At 40.8% G+C, this 14,807-nt stretch overlaps 1 protein-coding gene across 1 annotated transcript in view; it reads right to left on the reverse strand.

Moving 5' to 3' along the window:
* The window catches only part of pde4ba (phosphodiesterase 4B, cAMP-specific a), a 202,426-nt gene extending 187,975 nt beyond the window's left edge, over positions 1 to 14,451 (reverse strand). Inside the window, exon 1 of the mRNA XM_074667605.1 lies at positions 14,021 to 14,451. The gene's annotated coding sequence lies outside the window, so the exon portion shown is untranslated. The remainder of the gene's footprint in view (positions 1 to 14,020) is intronic.
* Between the last annotated feature and the right edge of the window lie 356 nt (positions 14,452 to 14,807).

The following is a 14,807-nucleotide window of genomic DNA, read 5'->3' on the forward strand; positions in this document are numbered from 1 at the left end:
GACTTCGAGTTTGACAGTTGTCCTTACCGGTTTTAGCCTGAGTACACAGACGAGGAGCTCCATGAAAGAAGGATGCAGAGGGAGAGAGACGAAGAGCTGGCTCAAGAACAACAAACAGGAGCCCGTCCACGACTCAATGCGAACTGGTGGTGCGTTTGTGGATCGTGTTCGCCTATGGCAACAGAAGAGGAGCGTGTTTGTGATAACGATGGATAGCGATAGATGAAAAAATATAGCCGAAATGAGCGATTTTGCATAGATTATGTCCCGCGCTGAAGCTCCCTTGCCGTGGCCCCCGCTAAGTGTGGCTAAAATCGGTTGGAAATAACTTCTGTAGGACTCCGAGCTGCACGATGTTTGTCTGAGTGAGTATATGAGCATGCACACACCTATAAATAAGATCCAGGTGTCAAAAAACCGGAGTTGCCCTTTAAGTGCAAGAAGATGTAGAATAATGTAGCCAACTAACCACAATTAATCGCTGCAACCCTATACCTCAACCTTCAACAACATTCAATAATTAGTGTCATATCTGAATCAAAACTTAACCAAAGCATGGCGACATGAGAAAACTGATGGTCTCCAACGGTGATCAAGGCCCAGTTTAGTCAGCTTAAACTAAATGTGTAGTTCTGGAGGGCACAGAAAAAAATGTTTCTGTTAGTTAAAATGGAAGACTTGTCAGGTGGCCAGTTTTTAGCTCAGTGGCTGATTCGTGCTCCCCATGTACAAGGGAGATAGTCCTTGAAGCAAGCTGTCTGGGCTCAAATCTGACCCATGGTGCTGCTTTGCTCCATACCATCTCCCAATCTCTCCTCTCAGTTCCCTACTGTCCTTTCCTCTGACTAAAGGCACAAAAAGCCCAAAATAATCTTCAAAAACAGAGGAGGGCTTGTTAGTCTAGTGGTGTTCTCAGTTACAAAACTTGCAGCTTCTACAAACTGGCCAACGTGTTCTCATACCTGAGCTTGACAAACAGAGGCTTTTCATGACCTGACTTCTTAAACAGAAGCTAATCTAACAAAACTGACTTGCGACTTGTGTATTTTTAGGCAGGTCATTCAGTTGTCAGATTATGTTATCAGCCGGGGCTTTGAATGTTGTGGTTTCAAATAAAGCTGTATTTGCAGCTTTCCCAAAGAAACACAAACTCTAGTTAAACACAAAAACTTTTCTTACACTTACTTAAAATAAGCAATAATAATTATTCAACATTCTTCACACCGTACAAAGGCAAATATTATTTCTCAGAGAGAATTCCTGACACATAAGATGCTTTATGGTAGAGGGATATGCTGTATAGGATAACTGTGTTATCACATCATGTTGCAGCCTACAGCCTCTGAACGCCTCCCACATGAGGAGAAAAATGACAGAGTGAGAGGTCAGAGCAGTGGAAATAGATCCATTGCTCCCACGTTTTCTACAAATGTGGTTTTTCCAGGGCATTTTATTCTCTTAAACAAGGTTTTCAAAGCTGACTAAGAGTGAAAAAGAAAACTCGTGATCCTCAAGCTTACAACTTGTATTTCTGCCTTTTGTGTAATGCTTGAAAAGTTTGTGAAGGCTCCAAAAACATAATAGGTGACTTTGAAATGCCACGTTAATTATTTAAGACTTAATTATTCTGTCAACTCTCCTGCTGCAAATTCTATCTCCTTTAACAAGCAGTTTTGTAGGGAACATATTTCTCTTTCAGCCGCTCTCCTCTCCCTTTTCACACCCTGTCATTTCATATCAGCACACACAGCCGTGTTTTCTGCATCTGCCCAGCAACGCCTTCCTCACTTTGTCTTAGGAAAAACAGCTTGTGAAGAAATAAGTTTCTTCTCATAAGTCCTTGTTGAGACAATTAAAAAAGCTGATTAGCATCCCTCATTTTTTCCCCTCCCTGAGGCAGTGTCGTCGTAATGACAGGGGGAAGCAATCAGAGTAAGGGCTGTGCTCCTGTTGAGCGTGCTCTGGAGAGCATAAACACTCTGAGTAGGGACTTAACAACGATGATCACTGAAATGATGATGGCAAAAGGAGTGGTGATGGTGCAGAGGAGAAGAAAGCGAAAATATTCTTAAAAAGCACTGGAACCAATTACAGATGTTGAAAAACTGTGTTCTGATTCGTTGAACATACGAGTGATGAATTTTGTAACATCAAAATGAAGTGTTTGTGCTTGACCCACTTCTCTCTCCATACACATCCACTCAGCGGGTAAGTACGACTGGAGACCACTTTCACACACAATCCCCTGGAACATGGGATTATGTACACGGGATCAAAACGTATTTGACCCAATCGTAACCAGACTGCCAACACGCCTTAATCCCCAGGTTGTCGCCATTCACGGAAATCCAAAAGTGTAAACCCGCACACATTGATGCTTACGTATACATCTGCACTAGAGCAAAGAGACAGACAGGAGTCCATCCTACCCCTGCTCACCCTTCCCACACTGCACCACAACACCACAACTGGGGCTCCAGAAACGGCCTCTTTGACTTCCTTAAGTCCCCCAAGGACTCAGCCCCAAGAGACTGCAGGTATTAATGTCATTGGTCAATGTTGTATGGTGCATCCTGGTTTTTCCTATTTCGTGTCTTTATGAAGATTGCTGTTGGGTTCTGACATCATATTTCTGCCAGTGCTTCCCACCACGTCCCTGTTCCCAGAGAGGACTGTTTCCCAACAGTTTTCTGTATCAATATAAAGATGTCAGCCTATGGGGATTATTGTCGGTAAGGCTTGATGATTGAAAGGTAAATCCTACAATCACTCTACAGCCGGGCTAATCAGCTGGGGCCCCTGTGCCAAATCTTGCCCTCAGGCCAACCTCCAAGTGGCCTCAACTTGACCCTCATATATGAATCTAATATATGGTAACATAATCAAACAGCACATACAGTGTGCACAAAAGCAGCTTGTTGGCGAGTCATCTTTCTCTATTCCTGTCTTTATTGAGACTACTGGTCAGAATGGGGGTCAAAGAAGTAGCAATTGCAACTCTGATTGCAACAATCTAGACTATGCTTGGTAGCTTGGAAAAGTTGCTGTCCAGATAAAAAAAATGGGGTAAAGGTGAAAAACAGAGTTAAACTATGTCCACAAGTGTTGCTATTAAAAACATACCCCTGAGAGACACTGACCATCCACTAACCATTCAGGGTTGTAATTCTAGCCACAGATTTTTCAGAACCACGGCTACATAAGCTGCAAAAGGCAGACGTCACCACCATAGACTGTAACAAAAATGGATGTCATCACGCTCGCCTCGAAGGTAGTTCCCCACAAAAACTGCTTCACCTGGTGGCTGGCTGCAGTACAGGTCAAAAAATCCAGCTCTCCAGTCATTCCAGATGGGCTGTGGTCAAACAAAAATTAATACACCATTAATACAAATGTTTCTCCTGTCTGGTTGTTGTGATTTGAAGATATTATTTGGCTGCCTTGTATTCAAGTCCTCTTTCTTCTGACAAATTTCATTTGCAGTAGTTATAAGAGGTTAGAAATGAGGTTTTTACTTTACGTTTAATGGTGATTGACAGCTGCTGTTCTTGTGTATTTTTTTCAGGGATTGTAAAATATGTTGGGAGGTAGAGCCAAGAAAAGATTAGAATCTCAAAAAAATATATATTTATTATTTTTGTCACCCAGCTCCACTCAGATTCACCCAGAATCCCTCACAGTCTCTACCACACATACTATGGCAGACTCTCCACTCTATAAACAGAGTCTATGGTCAGCACTGTAGCAGTCAACGAATCCACAAACAGAATGATTCAGCCTAACTGTACACCCATGTCTGATTTTTGACCAAAGATTTGACCAAAAGTTTTATTTCCATGTGGATTTATAAAACATTAATTTGAAAAAAAAAATCATTTGTGTTTATTTAAAGCTTGCCAAGAGCAAAAGCAGAAAAAAGTATTGTGAACTCTTCTGTAAACACCCAGTCCACTCAATCATTCCAAATCTTGCTCAGTTAAAAATGTACCTGAACAGTCCTTCTCTACAGTAAGTAGATATGAATCCTATAGAGACTTCGGATCAGCTGATCTTTAAATACTTCTGGTGAAAACAGTCCACTGAGACTGACTGAAAACGTGATTTCTTCCACATCACAGTACCAGTCTGAAAGAGTTGAAGAGGGTAGACTTTCAGGCTGATGCAGCTCAGCTGAGTATTGATTACAAAGGTATTGCATCAAGTAAGGAGAGAGTATTGATTTGCTGCCAGGTCAATTAGAGTCCTCCCTTCTTGATGCACGGAGGAACTCCTTGATGAAAACATAATTGACTTTATGATTTTTCACTGAAGGAAAAGCATGTATTATTTATTTGCGATGATGATGGTTCAGTTAGTTTTAGGTGTGCAGCTGGAGGAGATGGAGAATTTGCTTGTTTTTATCCTCATAGTGAAGCTTCTCTACGATGAAGCTCATGTGCTGGTGTGTCTGTCAGACATCCAACAATTAGGTCAAAATTCAAACTTTATGAGGCACTGAATGTAAATATTGTCATTAAATGCAGAAACTGTCAACTGTGGCACCTATCTGCTCCTCACTCTTCCTCTCCTCTTAAACATAACGACGTGAGCTGACTGCTTGGTGTGTTAATTACGCTCCATTATCCAGCTCATCTCTTCTTGCTATTTATCTCTGTACAGTTCAGGCTTTGTGAGGGAAACACTCAGTGTCTCAGGGAAGGAAGGGAGAGGGTGGCTTTTTGTTTATTCTGATTTCATTAATTACCAAGATCAGAGCTCTGATGATGATGATGATGAGCAAGAGAGGACTTACAGGAGTCAAACAGAGAGATAATTAAAGAAAGTGATGGAGAACAAAGTGAGACAAGGGAAAGAAGAACACTTGTGGCTTTTGTCGAAGCTCAGCAGACTCTGTAACCTTGGCCTTTTGCCTCTATGCATATGAGGCACCTTTTATCTGGGCTCACAAAAGAAGCAATTTTATCAGGCTCACTGTAAGTGCTAGTAAACACACAATGATAAGATCTGTTTTTATAGGGATTGGTAAAGAATGTCATTTCAGCTCGCCCTGGCTGAATACAAGTGTGCAGACGTTAGGACACTGACAAGTTAATAATAAATGGGAATACTTCTGTCCTTTGCTCACTTCACGAAACAAACCCAATTATAATGAAATGTGCTCAGACTGTCACTGTTGTAATTATAGTTGTCTCGCACCCTTTCCCCTTCAATTTGCCCTCAAATTTTGTGTCAAAGTAATGCATGTGCACACACGGCTGTCTCTGCTCCCCCTGCTTATCCTCCATTATACATCAATTCCATTTATGCTCTCGAGCTGTGGGCATTATGCCGCCATGTCAGTATCGACCAGACAAGAGAAAGCCCACTTAAAATGATCACTGCAGATGATCCAGTGATGGCTGAAAGCATCTGGAGATTTACGAAATTGATGCTAGAAGTAGATGGAGAATGGAGAAGTTTGTTGTTGAGCTAAAGCACAATTTTCCCCTCTGGAATGACAGGAAACATTAGAGCTTTCTGAGGCCAATCCATAAAATAATTTTAAGAACCTCAGTCACCCTTGACGCTTTTGTATAATTTTTTTGATGATGTATATCTGTAATTTAGCGATATTTACAGTGCAGAGGCCCACTGACGTATGAAGCTGCCTGCTGTGTACAATAATAGCCGAGAGCAAAAGTAGCACGGCAGCATCCATTTCGTCTTCACATGAGTATTTAGTGCCTAAAAGAAGAGCTACCTCAGTGATGTGGAGGTGGTTTGGCTGACCAAATGTCAGACACGCAGCAAAACACATTAGATGCAAAATGTGCAGGAAAACTATTATCCCGAAGGGTGGCAACACCACAAACAGGTTTCACTACCTAAAGCTGAAACAACCAGGCTATGAAGACACATGAGGAGGACATGAAAGCTACGCTATCATCAGTGGAATATTTTTTGCTTCTACTATGGACGTGTGGTCGAGCCGAACGTCCAAACCGGATATCAGCATAACCCCTAATTCACACATAAAGCGTGAGCACTGCCTAGCACACTCCTGCAGATTTTGGGTGCATGCCAATTCATGCTAGATGCGTCTCTGGAGCGCAGTGTAACACAGCACAGGGCAGCACCCATAACAGCTGGATACCCAAGATCACAAGATAACAGGAGAACCACATGTTCCTGCAGGAATTCCACCCATGACAACGTACTTTCATGGTAATTAATTAGTATGTTAAGCTCACCTGGCCCTTCCAACACTTAAGCATTTTCAGTCCATGCCTTCTCCTTTCTGTTGGTGTCCTTATAGAAAGAATATGCTGTGTCATATAGATTTATGAAGTTTCCCTCCTGCAAGATGAACTTTTTCCCCAAAACATCAGATTTCCTCTGGATCTGACCTACTTACTATTATATTTCAAGCTTGTGTAGTAGTAGTAAATGAAGTGGCTTCCACACTGTGTGTGCAAAAAAAATGCAGATATTCAGTAGAAGCAATCACTCAGATTACGTTGTTCATTTTTTCCCCATATCATCATAAATATCTTTATCGCAAATTTCCTTAAAAAATTGTTTGAATTGATATAATTTTGAGGCTTTATCGCCCACTGCTAATGTGAATAATAGATCAAAAAAATGGAGTGGTTTAAATCTTGCTTAGCATATTTGTCAAAATTTGAAATAACAGACTGTCTGCAGAACTTGGGGAAATAATTGCAAAATGTCATGTCACGTCTTCAGCGAATTCAACGATTTAAATTTCCATTTAGAAAATGGCCAGTATAAAGAATGCAGATTATAGCTCTCTATTGGCTTAATTTTTTTCAAACATAGAGTTTTGCCAACATCTTGTATGATTAAAGCTTAGAGACCTGTGTCATATCCAGCTGATGGCTACCAACTTTTCCACCAAGGTCACCGCTCACATAATTCAATTCAAGTGTTGGACTGATTGCCAGTAGCATCAGGCTTGTTAGGGTACACTATAACATTATCAGGCCCCAAAGGGACAACCTGAAGTGAGGTTAATTGTAGTCGCATTGCCTAAGGGCTCTTCAGTCCATATATGTTCAGAATGTATCAACAGCTCACACGGTGTGTGCAGAGGAAATTAACATTGTGCGAAACCCGGTCTCCTGGGACTTTATGTGTAAGAGTGTGCAGAGTTTTGACACCGTGTGTTCAAGAAAAATATCACAACTGCACATCAGTGGGGGGTACTATTACAAAACACAGACCATCTACATCTTGTATCCTCCCTTTGCCTGATTTTGTTTTCAACCATCTCGTATACCAATGTGTGTGGAGCAGGAGAATCTGCCTTGAGTATTTAACCAGCTCTAAAAAAAAGCCAGGACAAATATAGTCATGGTGCCACTCAAGGAAAAAAAAAACAGCACAAATAGGATTTAAAAAGGACATAAACTGGCTTCAGCTGCTGCTTCTTATTTACTGCTTAAGACATGAGCCGATCCAACGTACAGCATCATCAATAGCCTAAGCAACTGACCTGACCTTTAATTATACAACAGATACAAGAGCAGAATTGAGTGCTGCTATTGAGTTGCGCATTGAAGAAATCCATATTGCAATTAAAATGAGAGGATTTGCTGAGTGACAGGGCAGCGACGGGGGGAAGGGGCTACAAAAAATGGAAAACCGGTTTTCTATTTTTTCTCCAGAACACAGTGTTGATCAAGTAAAGAGGTAAAAGTTGTATGAGTGAAAAGAGAATTAACCATCAACAACAAGCAATGAGGTGGAGCATACAGGAGCTTCTCTACAGCCAACAGCATAAATACACACCTAAGGGGTGTGAAAATATGCAGCTGTGAAGCCAAGCAGTGTTGATAAAGACCAGATGGAGTTAGCAAATCATTACTTGGGTACAACATTGTGGAGCTTCCAGGTGTGCAAGCGAAACGCTGAAAGTGTATGAAGCATAATGTTGCCAAGAAGCAAAAAGTGAGCTGAGTAAATCTTTGAGAACATCTTTTTTTATTCTGATCTTACCTTGAACTCCAGCCCACAATTTTTGTCAATGTCATCTGATGAGCGTTTATGAACGATGAATCATTCCAGTAGGAAGTGAGATAAACTACATACATCATCAGAGACCTTTCTTAGCCAAAAGAAAGGTATGAAATGACTCCTCACTGAGCCATCAGTGGTGTTTTTCATATGATTTTTAGCCTTAAAAATAAAAGCAGTCATCTTTCACAAACTGGACTTAACCCACTGACAGACACTACACAGAATTTAAGGCGAACTCAATCATTATCTAACAATGATTTGTGCCTCTGTAGGTCTTAGGTTTTTCATTTGTGCGCATCTCTGTTTAAAGATAGAATAATTTGTGCTACTGTGGAGACAGATGAATAAATGCCTCACCTGGGGCCAAAACAATTAAGTTTTTTGTATCTTATTGTGCTGTATAAAAGCTTTTAGTATTGCATTGTACAGTACAGTACCATACAAAACGGTACAGTACAGTACAGTACAGTACGGTTGCAAATTCAACAGCAGCCGGAAAGCAATCACACTATCTATGTATGACAAACAAGCTATGCTTAGTCCATTTTTGGTCTGACTAAGCTAGTCAGATTTTTTAAACTGCATGTAAACGTAGTGAGTGATAGGTAAGTCACAAAATGCCATACAAAATCAAAATTATTTCTGATTTCATATTTTATCCAGTGTTGCAAATATACAAATAAAATAAGATATTCTTTATATATATATAAAACCATGCAAAAAGAAAAGGTTTGATCTGTTTCTTTGTTGCCACAGGACCCCAAGGTGACTAAGCCAGGATAATAGCACTATCAGTGACAGCAGATTAATGAAAGAAAATGAGAAATTATGTGCTCACAGTTAGTCTCATATTCTATCACTGAGATTAATTAAGTATCTTAAGCCTTTTGTTATTCGTTTTCAGCTGTTTTGTGATTGGCCTATTAGTGTGTTCCCAGAGCAGGGTGTCTCCAAGCTCCAACAACACTACTTTGACAGTCATCCACAGTGTTTTTCACATGTTACACATAAATAATAGAAATATGAAATCAAAAAGGCTGAAAGAACAACTAGCAAATGTGGGAACAGTGAATTTACATCACATCATAAATGCAGCACAGCGTGCTTACGCTTCAAAACAGAAAACATGGAGTCGTGTGGGACTTCTTCAAAGTTTCTGAAGAAGACAGTTATTCTAGGCAAGTTGAATGAGGGGGAAAAGGTAGCAGCTTCAATGTTTCAAACCTAATCAGTCACCTGAAATGAGACCACTTCAACAGAGTTTTGAAAGCATACAAGGACACCCAGGATGCCGGAGACGCTAGTAACCTAAAGCCAACCACAAAGAAGCCACCAGGGCTTACACACTTTTGAAAATTCTAATAAATTTGCCAGATATGACCCATGGGCTAAGGTCATTTAAGAGTATTTAAGAATACAGTGTCAGGTAAGAACATGTGCCATCTTCGTAGCTTATTCCCTCTGTGTGTGTGCTATGATGTCTTAATTGTACATATTGTATATCTCTCACTACTTTATACAAGAATACAAGTAGACCGAATGACCGGCCATGTATGATGCCTGTTGACGTAGAGGTTAAGGCATTGACCATCAACCCAGTTTTTCTGCCAGCTGGGACCTTTCTTGTGTCTCCTCTATATCTGTTTCTCTCTTCTATTTGTTGTCCTATATAGCTCATGAGAAATGTTCAGGGAATTGGGGCTTGTAGTCATAAGAGCAGCACCTACAGCTGTTGATTCTTAAGTTCACCAGGTTCAAGAGCCTTGAGATCTCCTGAGCCACACAAGCACTCCACATTTATTTTGACAGGGATCAGTCAGGCTGAAGCCAGTCTTACAGGATGTTCTTTAGGCTCAAATGGCACAGAAAAAGGTCACGTTTGACAAAATCAGTCATGACACAAACAATGGGTCTCTGAGATTTTGATAGCAGAACCCAGACTTAATTGAACAGTTGCCTTTTGAAGATAATGTATGTGCGCACTGACTTATCTGGGTCAGATAGGACTGGTGCTTTTTCTCCCTTGTCACCTTGCTGAAAAAAAACATCTACACAATAAAAACACACAAAAGGAAATCAATAGCTGAATAAAACATCTGAGAAGTGGCAGCTGGGAGGAGAGATTTCACATGGTTTTAATTTGTGTTAGAAAGGCTGATTGTTTTTTTTTTTTTAGATGAGGGACTACTCCAGAAAGGCAATGATGTGTTCTGGGCACCCAACGTGAATGTGCTGCATGTGATTCTAAGCAGCCTAATTAGTTTGCACGTACACGCCGACTGTTAAATTACTGAATGTACGATCACTGTAATGAACATCTAAAAGGTTTTAATGTGCAGCTCTGTGTGTAACCAACATCAACACCACACACAGTGTTTAATGCAATCAGAGGCTACATAACAGAGTGTTCAATTACAGCCTCATAGTGGGTCAGTGCGAGCAATTTCTTCTTCGTAATGGTACTAATTAAATATTTGTAAATAGCACAAGTCAATCTTTACAGGCAGAATTAGTTATAATCCTTCACGTGCTGCAGGACTGAAGTACTGGTGCCTCTCTACTAAGAGCCCTGCTAACGGATCAATGGATTTCCACATTTACACATGGAGTGCAGGGCAACAGATCAATAGACCCGCAGTTTTGGGCAGAACAAGGACTCGTGCCACAAAATGCAGTTTTTAGCATCCACTCAGTGAAAGACAGTAAGACAAATAAAGAGGAGAAGAACACAGCTGTGGAAATGTAAATAGAGCCACGCTTGTTTAAATAAAGATGACAAAGCCTTGTAAAATTGGAGTCAAGGGATTTCTTTTGCCTTTCTATCCTCACTTTGGAACATGTAGACTGATTTGAGCTCTGATGAAAAGAGCTGTTATTCTTGAATGACTAACCAAGGGAAGAGTTCCTGCTGATTACAAAAGAGAGGCTGAAAATTAAATGTGGAGGTGAAAAGGTTTCAGGCGTAAATACCGACGTTTTGACCTCAAATTAGTGATTTATTTCCATTAATTAATCCCTGAACTTTGATTGCAATTTATCACATGAATTACAGTACGTTGAAAATTGAATTATTTTTAATTCTGAAACAGTTTTTCAGTCTATATTAATAAGTAAGGCAACTTACCCGTGTCTTGTTTAGGGGACTAGAAGAATGCAATGAAACTTACTTTATAATCTTGACTTGATTTCCTCTTCAAATAAATGCTGCACTGCAATATCAATATGGTCTGGAACCAGGGCTTAGAGATAGGAGACAGCTCTTAAGTGCTTATTCTGTGAAATACAGAATAAGCGTCTTCTCAATATTGCTTCCTGCATTCAGTAGCCTCCTGTTTAAGCAAGCACTGTTGTTGACTTCATCAATTACTTTCATACGGGGCTCTGTGACAACTTGCACTGACATCACTCTGGTTTGTGTCGTAGGTGGTAGGTGAATCTTACTTTTGTTACATTAAATCTGTTTGACAAAAAGTGAATATCACTTTTGACTTGTTCACTGAACTGTCAGAGAGTCTTTTAAAGTAAGGGGCTGTTTACACAATAACGGTTTTAGGATGAAACGCAGAAGTACTGTTGCGCTTAGGCTGCTTGTTTACACGGAATCAGCGTGTTAGCCGACATAAAACTCAAACTTTCGAAAACAGCCACTGGTGTGGATTTTTTTCTGAAATGCTGCCACCTCTGTTGCAGTGTTTCAAGTGAAAACGCTGACGTCACCGTCCACTTCGGGCACAACAGTTCTAAAATACAGTTGTTACGAGTCGCAGACTATCATTTTGTGCTTGTGCTGCTCAATCTGCTGAATCTACTGACTGTCTTTCAACCAAATGTGCATCTGTTTCTCCACTTCTGCATTCGCCAATACACTAGATGATCTCCCCAACTGTACTTCTGTGAAGATCTACCAAAACAGTTATAGCAGCAACAACAGGCCTGGCATGCTTACTGCAGAGTTTTCAGTCCCTTAGCGTTTATGTGTAAAGGCAGATTTTTTCAACGCATTTCAGTATTTTAGGGATGAAACGTGATGAAACTGGCCAAAAATGTGACATTCAAAAGCAAAGTGGTGTAAATATATTCTGAATAGTGGCATCGCAATTAACTCATATCAGCTGACACATTTAGTATGTATTGTTGTCTTAGTTTAGGAGATTTAAACATTAATATCTCAATGGGATACAGCACTGGCTTTCAGTGGCAGCTCAAATCAAACTCGAAGCTATTCTTCTGTCTGACAAAACACTGACAATAACGGCTCCTTCCTACTTGGGGTCCTTCATCCAGGTCTACACTCCTTCTCGCCTACTACGCTCTGCTTGGGAAAGACGCCTGGTGCTCCCAACCCAGTGCGGCTCTAAATCCCTAGCTTAACTCTTCTCCTCTGTTGTGCCCAAATGGTGGAATGAAGTATCTCACAAATTATGATCTGCAGTCCCTTTCTACTTTGAAGAGACGTCTGAAAACTCATCTGTTCAGAGAACATTCCCTCCTTTGTCCTCAGGAGTAGAATGAATCAGAAGGTATCAGATCCCGCTCTTAGTGAATATTTAGCCTCTGATTGTTGAATGTTGCTGAAGGTTGAACTATATTGTTGCAGAATTATGGCAGCATCTTTCAGCCAAATAATTTGTAGCACTTTGTCACACAAACTAAGATTTTCTCTTCTGTTTAAATTCTTGCTTGTCTTGTGCATTGCTTTGGACAAAAGCGTCTACTAAATGAACTGCAGAACTGTAGTACAGGAATACATGCGAGTAAGCCAAGCTGCATGGTTAAATGGCATTTGAAAAGAATAAAAGGTAGGCATAGAGAGAGTATAAGTGCATCCATAAGGTGCAGAATCAGTGGTGTGTGAACGACATAAAAAAGACTGGAATTGCATCTGCCAGCTTGCCCATCAGCAGACTGATTAATGTGTTTGTTCACAGTTTCCTTCACAAAGCGGGACACCCTGCTGGTTTGGAGCTGTCACTGCTGGGAGTCTCCACGCTTCTTCTCTGACCAGCCGGGAATTCCCATAGTACCAATTTTCCATTTCAACTCAAGATCTGAATACATTACCAGCCTAAGAGGCCCTTTTTCTACAGATTGCTGAAAAGAGCTTATGATCTGACAGTGCAAGACTAACTCGGAAGAGAAAGAAGAGGCCAGGACTGATCAGTCTCTAAGATTTGGCACCTTATTGAACTGGAAGTTGGCATCAGTCAGTCATGAGCCAGTTACAGACCTGCTTCTCTCTGCAGTCCTGAAAATCAAGTTTCAATGCTCGGTGACATGCAGACATTTTCAACAGCTCACATTTAGGAAAATGAGAACTTAATATTTCTCTATGAAATGGACAATTTAGTTCAATCATTCTGAATTCAAAAGACAGAACAATGGGCAAGAAGAAAATGTCTCTCAGATGCATCTTTTCATTTGATAACTTAATAATCTACAAAAAGCAGGCAAGGTCAACTCTGTTCAACGGTCTGGCGGCTTTCACAGAGACAGTTCATCCCATGAATAGGAGTAATGACCACTTTCCTGCAAAGTATAGAGGTAGCTGCGAGTGACCCTTCAAGATAAAGGAAATATGACCCACATGTAACTACAAAGCAATGGTTCTGGGCTGAATTGTCATCTCCCAGGGACTAGCACATGAATACAAGTACCAAAACAGAAGAACATAACAGGAGGCATTACCTGTGCAATGTTAAAGCATATGCATTACATTAACAGTTTAAACACGTGTGTCTAAGGGTCGAAATAACAGCATTAAGCCGACATGTCTTTAAAAATTAAAGATTTAAAGGGTCCATTTTTATGATGCACCCTGAACTTGCTGTTGTAGTACGTCCACAGACAAACAAAGCCAACCCAAATCTTCAAAACCTCAGACACATTTAGCTATTGTCTTCACTGTTTGGTTTAGGGTGAAAAAAATGCTTGTCCGGGGAAAAAGTCAGGTTAAATATACAAATATATTCGACATAGCCGAAGAAGAGGGCTTCTGGGTTACCTTGTGTTTCTCCACAGCTCATCCACACGTGGGGACAAAGGGAATCCCGACGCCTGCTGCGCGTCGTTCCTGCACGAGAGAGCAGCTGTCACCACATCCACAAAATCTGATTTTATTCCGCAACTGTGCGTGTTTTCTCCATCCTCTGCCGGGTATGTTCACTCCACAGCTGTCCCCGGTGAACGACCCGGATAATCCACAGTCTCAAGTCGTTTTTTCTCTTGGTTTTCACATGATCTGAGACTTTTGTTTTTCCAGAAAAGACAGCAGGATTGACACCAAGCCGGCGCGTTGGTCAAAGTGGTTCTGGTTCTTCTCTGGAGCATTCAGGGTTACCATTCACAAAGACTGTGCAGGACCGAGCTGTCTGTGCGTGAGAGACGAGGAGTTGTAGGCTCTCGCGTTTGAAAACGCATCAGAAAGTCGGTGTTTCCCTTCGACTGTCCCTCCTCCTCCTCATCCCCTCCTCCTCCCCCTCTCACTAAACGAGGAGTGTGGACCAATTGAGAAGCAGGAGAGAGGGAGAGAGGGACAGAGAGCTGTGATTACGGACTTCAACCTCAATGAGCGTTTTTCAAAAACACTTCTTCTTTTTTTTCATTTATCACAATTTTGAAAAAAAAAAGGGGACAGGATTAGAGCTGCATTGTAATATTGATCTTGATAGTTTTATTGACAATAAAACATGTGTAAATATGTGAAACTGATGTGTGGGGAAACAGTTAACAACCATTGTTGATACCAGTAAAGCTATCTACCTCTTGCTGTGAGAAATGAAGATAATATG

This window comes from Halichoeres trimaculatus, unplaced genomic scaffold (genome assembly GCF_033239565.1).
Source record: "Halichoeres trimaculatus isolate MK-OKI-2021-1 unplaced genomic scaffold, fHalTri1.1 fHalTri1_scaffold_4, whole genome shotgun sequence".
NCBI classification, from domain to species: Eukaryota; Metazoa; Chordata; class Actinopteri; order Labriformes; family Labridae; genus Halichoeres; species Halichoeres trimaculatus.